The sequence below is a fragment of the Lycorma delicatula genome, chromosome 2, assembly GCF_047948215.1.
Source record: "Lycorma delicatula isolate Av1 chromosome 2, ASM4794821v1, whole genome shotgun sequence".
NCBI classification, from domain to species: Eukaryota; Metazoa; Arthropoda; class Insecta; order Hemiptera; family Fulgoridae; genus Lycorma; species Lycorma delicatula.
Window position 1 is genome coordinate 221,486,372 of NC_134456.1, and position 6,574 is coordinate 221,492,945.

Genomic DNA, 6,574 nt, shown 5'->3' on the forward strand with positions numbered 1-6,574 from the left:
GCAAGGGACTCTGTCCAGGTTCTGCGATAAAGTAGGGAGTAATAGACTCCTGCCAACTTTGCATTCCATTCCATTCCATAAACTGGGAGATGGCTACTGACATTAAGTTTAAGGATTATATATTGTATATATATTATATATATTATATATTGCGCTTTCATATTCACTAACTACATAAATTCTTTAAATATGACAAAGGTTTTGATGCAAATGAAAATTCTAGCTTTAATATCCAATATCTAGTAAATATCTTTGGATGAACTAAAGTTAAGGTGCAAAATAGAATTGAGGTCGCGCAATAAACAACTTTATATATTTTGTTGAAAACAAAATAAATTATCTTTTATTTATATTTACCGGGTAATCAGATTTTTTAGAAGCACGTTTAAATTTTTTTGTTATACTTTATTTTAATATTTACTTATCGATTAATTTTTATTATAAAACTAAATATATTATACTAAGTAATGTACAATTCACATAACTATTAGTTATACGGTAAAGGTTCTATTCTGTTGGGATTATAATTATTTAAATAAATCAATTAATTAAAAATGAAATTCTTTAAAATAAACGTTTAAAAATAATTTGTTTATAATTAAATTATTATTGAACGTAACTAAGTAATTTCTATTAATCTTATTTAAATTATTTACAGATTTATAAACTATAAGTAAACTTAAATATCCACAACAGCCAGTTTTATTTTAAACAAACATATACACTTGTAAAAAATATTTAAACATAACTTGTTAAAAATAAATTTGCATTTATTATAATTATTAATAACTTCACACTTAACCTTGATGCTCTTAAATTGAATTGCAGAGCTTTATTTTAACTTTCAGTTAATATATTAGCTACACACAACTAATTGTTTATATTTAGGCGTAAACAAACTATTAGCTAAATAAACTTTTATTTGAATAATAATTGTTTAAAGGAGTTTTTATTATTACATTGTACAGTGTAAATACTGATGTATTGCCATTCACAAATCTAAAATATGAGAAATTAGAAAAAAATACTTACCGTTATACAACTACATTAGTGCAAAATTTATTTGAAGTAATTAAGCTATTAACAGAAGGTGGTTGGAAGTAAATTATGTATTTGAGTGATAAATATATTATTAAAATTGCTTCCTACTAGGAGAGTAATATGACAATAATTAAAGTTAAAATTTACATTGTAATGCTATATTTTTTCATAGGACACGCTATTACCGCTTCAGTGACAGCTGAAAATAGTAATATTATTACTACCAACGATATTATTGTTATTTATTAATAATATTTTTTTCTAATAAAAATACTAAGTCGTAAAACAAAAAATGTAGGAAAGGCACTGATGGTTTTTCAGTCAATTTTACATCTATTTTATAGACTATGAAACAGATTGGAAGAGAAACAAAATGATTATCAGAGTTATAGGTAAATTTTCAATCTATCATATCACATATACGCTCACATTATGCGATATGAATACAAAATTAACTCTTCAAATGAAAAATTGATATAATAAAAAAATAAAATAAAAATGATCGTATTGGTGAAAAATAGGTACTTTCTTTAATTCTTCCTACAATGTATCTTCTTAAATAGTTTTAATGTTCAAACAAACACATCTACCGGATAAAGAATAGTAAGCGTATACCTACTGGAAAAAGGTGGGTTTTCTACTCCTGTTTCAAATCAAACAATTAACCCATCGCTAATCAAAACGATTTGGTATAAATATATGTTTTCGGTTATAAATTTCCAATACGTTCGTTATATATACGGTTTTCACACGATTCATTTTAATGTCCAAAATTAATATCAGAATTATAATTTCATTCAAAACTATATTTACGCAAAAAGGAATATCGGGATTTTAATTTGTTAAAATATTTCTTGGACGAGGGAACAGTGTTGATTTAAGCCTAGCATTAAAGAATAAAAAGGACAGTTTTAGTTGCCCATATGACCTTAGATCGATTTACTATCTTTCTCCTTGAAAGCGCCATTAGCAAAGATGACTCCTGAACGGAAATCCTTCTGCGTTTTTACAGTTTGCTAAATGTGAATTTGCAGTTATATTTCAATGTGGGTTCTGCAGAAAGTTAATGGTGATACTAAAGCGACAATAACATTTGTCGATGACATAATCGGTTTGAAACGACCTGTTGTATACGTAAAGGGAACAGTATCGGACGACCGAGAGTGTCAGAAGAAAATGTTGAACGTGTCAGGGAGTCTTTCCTGCGTGCTTCAAAATATTTGTTTGGAAGGCCGGCCGCTAACTAGCAATGTCGGTGGAGACAATGTGAAATGTTTTAAGGAAACGTTTACTATTACTACTGCTTCCACTACAATTTTTTTTTTTTTTTTTTTTTCAGCTGTTACAGACTTTGAAGCCCACTGACTACGAAACGCTGTAGCATGAAGATGACGACTTTCTTGATCGTATTGTGTTTGCGATAAGTCAACATTTCATCTAAGCGGAAACGTTAGCTCGCATAACTTACGTATCTGGGATCAGAAAATCTACCGTGAACTCTTACAGTGTCAGACGGACTCCTAAAATTAAATATTTTATTGCGACATTCCGAGGAAACTTTATGAGCCGTTCTTTTTTCTCTGAAGCAAGCGTAACAGGAGTTTTTATTTGAATGTACTGCATGCCTGCCTCTTTCCTCAGCTGCAAGTTGGAAAATTTTATTTGACAGCAAGACGACCGCTGCATCACCGGCATAATTCTGTAATCTGTAAGGGACCGGTTGAAAGACGTTTTCTCCGAACATTGGATCGGTTGGCATGAACCCGATGATGAATCTTGTTTGCGGTGACCTCCACGGTCACCCGATCTGACTCCCGTGTGATATTTTTTTTCGGATTGTTTTAATAAAGGCTCTTGTGTATGTGCCTCCGTACCTGCTTATCGATCTATCTGATTTGAGGCACAGGATTGAAGGGACAATCGCTTCCATTAACGACCTCGCTTCCGTTAAGGAACTGTTCTATCGCTTGGATGTGTACCGCATGACGAAATATGCTTACACTGAACGAAAAAAAAAACGAAGTTTGTTCGCTTCTTTAGTTGTTTGTCAGGGTCAAGAAAAAACCTTAATGCCTTAAAAAAATATTAGTTGAATTGCTCCCACGTACTAACTAACTTTCAAGCCTCGATTGAAAAATGAAATCTAGCTATAATGAAATATTCAAATCGTTTAAAAATTTGTTGTGCTTCCGGTACCAGTAAAAAACTTCAATAACAGTTTTTAGGTGCCCTTTCATCAGGCACAAAGATCTACTAGTACTTCTTATACAGAAAAAAGGATAATCGACCCACTTCTTTCCAAAAAAAAATTATTTGTCCCGCTCTGGGAACACATAAGTATCGGAATTGTTGGGAACAGATACATCAAGTACACGATACATCGATATCGATTTCCGAATTATATTCCGTTATTCTTAAAAGTGTGCTGTAGTTATGGAGCCGAAAAATTGAGTCATTGATCTTGTATCTTCTTAAACCACCGAGTACCACAGATTCCTTCAAAAATACGTAAAAAGTTATCAGCATCTGTTATTAGTAAATGCACTTTTAAATTAGTCTCGCTTCCCTGAAAGAAAAACACATCTACTAATGTAGAGCTCAAGGATAAAACAACCTGTCACTTTTTCTCGCTTTGATTTCTTTATATTTATTACATATAACAACTGAAATCAAAACCTATCACAATGTAGACAAAAATCTCACGTAGGACACTATTTTTGAAATTTACTATGTACAAGTACTCTGTGGAAGTAATTTTATATATTTTTATTTAATCACAAATCTAACAGTGAAAAACACAGGAGTGTCGTTAGGAGTATATAAAACAGCTTATTGAAAGTTCGTTTTAATAAGACAAGCTACAGAAAGTTGCTGCAACAGAGACAATAAGTAAGAGATATCCTAAAAAAAAGGTAACGGTGATGAAATAAAAGATTTATTCTAGAACAGGCTGAAGAGAACAAAATATTTTCTGTAACATAATTTTCGATCGGCCAACCTGATACGGTAAAGGTTTAGAGGAAAATGAAAATGTTTAGATTTTTAAAACAAAGCAAAGAAACGACTTTACAACTCTCTAATTACTTTTCTCTAATATATTTGTATTTATTTTTTTAATGCGCACAGATGTCATAACATTGTTGAAGGCGATCATAAGATGCAAGTAATTCGTATAAAATGAGGCAGATATTCTTAAAATAGACTTGCATTCCATGACACCTTACTAATGAAAGTGAAAACTTAAGAGGAATCCTGACTTATTCATTTAACCAAATATAATGTTGCATCAACACTACAAGCTCGCCGGAATTCCAGCGATAGTCAACTTTTTAAATTACACTTTCATTATTTTCTCTACAATTATTGGTCATATAGTGAATATAATTTCTCTCAAAAGGCATTTCTAACTACTGCTACTTGTTCTGTAAGTCCATTTCAAGTATAACAGTTGTAAGACTGATTTAGACATAAAGTGAAAACAGTTAACCTATTTCTGTTAACGTAATCGTTACATTTAACGCTTCTAAATTAGCTGATTTATAATATTTTTTTATCGGTTAAATTTTGTTCGATTTTATAGGTTTATTTTGATTCAATTTTAAGTGGACACTTACAATCTGTTCTATAAAGTAGTAATCTTCACATAGCGTCAATGAATTTAGCTGTCTAATACCTTTCATTGTGTTAAAGTAATCGTATAATGGAATTACCTTTCCATTTCATCGAAAGGTGGTACAATGGAAAGGTTTTTTAACAACAATCAATTCAGAAGCACAGTGGCAGGTTGTTAGGCTTCTTGTGGCAATATGCTTACAACTAAATAAACATGCAAAAATGTTTGTCACTGTTTTGGCAAGCAAATATGTTAAATTTCACTATTCAGCTTGGCTTGTAAGATAACGAACATTCGCTTGAAAAAGCAATGGCCTGTGCTCATACTGACTTTCTGCTGCGGACAATGTTATATTCAGCAATCAAGGACATAAACTCTTATACTTCATATATTATACATTTTAAAAGTTACACAATATACTACCATTAGCAGAGTCCTGGCTTTGACAAACAGAACTCCCTCACTTTTATAATTTTTCAGTACGAATTTATTTCCAAAGTAAACATTAAAATATTTTTTTACTCAGAAAGAAAAGTTAAAAAAAAATCATGAATTTAGATCTGAGAAAATCCTCACAGGGATATTTTTGTACTTGATTTTATAAATATATATCTGTGTGTGTCAGAGTAAATTGAATCAGTATTAGAGGATGAGGGATAAGTAGTTATACCACAATCTATGTGCATTGAATGTACTTAGCTAAATAGTAACCCTGTGGATTAACAGATTTTCAAGAGATGAAAAACCATAAATTGTAGAGAATTTCTGGGATCCTACAGGCTCAAATAAATGATTTTTTGATTGATAGAAAGGTTTTTGTTTTTGTGCAGATTCTGTAAAGTGAGAAATATGTGACGTTCTTCTCCAGTAAGTTATCTATGAGTATTTTTTCTCTTTTTTTAGAAATCTTCCTGTACTGTAAAGATAATTGTTTATAACCGATAAAGAGTCGTCACAAATACAGAATACAGTTCAATAATTTTATTTTAGCTCATTTTAAACTGGCTATCAAGAGGGCAAATATTTTAATATTCAGATAATATGATAGATTTAAAATAAATGTGTATACATAACAAGTGATTAATAGATATTTTGTTAAAATAATAAAAACTGCTTCTTCTAAAGAAAACCATCTATAAATTTAGGCTTGCATATTAAAATATTTTAAGGACATTACCATTATGTCTTTTAATAGAGAAATTCATTGAAAATACCACCTTTAAAGTTATCACTGACCTTCAGATCATACCCACTAATAAAATAAATAAATAATAAGGAAGTTGGCAATATTAACCGATTTAAAAATGGAAGAAAAAGCAACTTTTTCCCCCTTAAAATCATTTTCACAATTTGTTACATTCTATACATCCACTTACAATTTTTGATTAAATTTAAAATAAAATATAATCTTCAAATATAATTTAATCTAAAAAATATAATCCACCATAAATTGAAATTTAATCTGTACTATTTAAATTTAATCTTCAAATATAATTTTGTTGTGATTTATTTCCACTGTAATAATGATTGTTTTTTACTTTTAAGAAAAAGAGATCGTTATTTATAACTTGTAAGTTAGAACATTAATTGGCAAACTTTTACTTTTAGCGATTGACAGCTTGTTATAGTTCTATTTTAAAATAGTGAAATAAAAACATTACTTACAGTAATTATTTATTTATCAGGGAAACCATTATAGGTAATTTTATAGAACATTTTCAAAATTAACAAGCCTTCCATGTCAGGCTTAGTATGTAAAATTAAAAATAAAGTGATTTTCAATTTGCTTTTTTATTCAATTGAATATACAGTTAAACATTAGCTTGTCAAGTTTAATGAAACTCAGATTATATACAACTCTGTAAATGTGCATGTCTTAACTTCTTTCACTACATAACCAAAAAGAATAGTTAGATATTA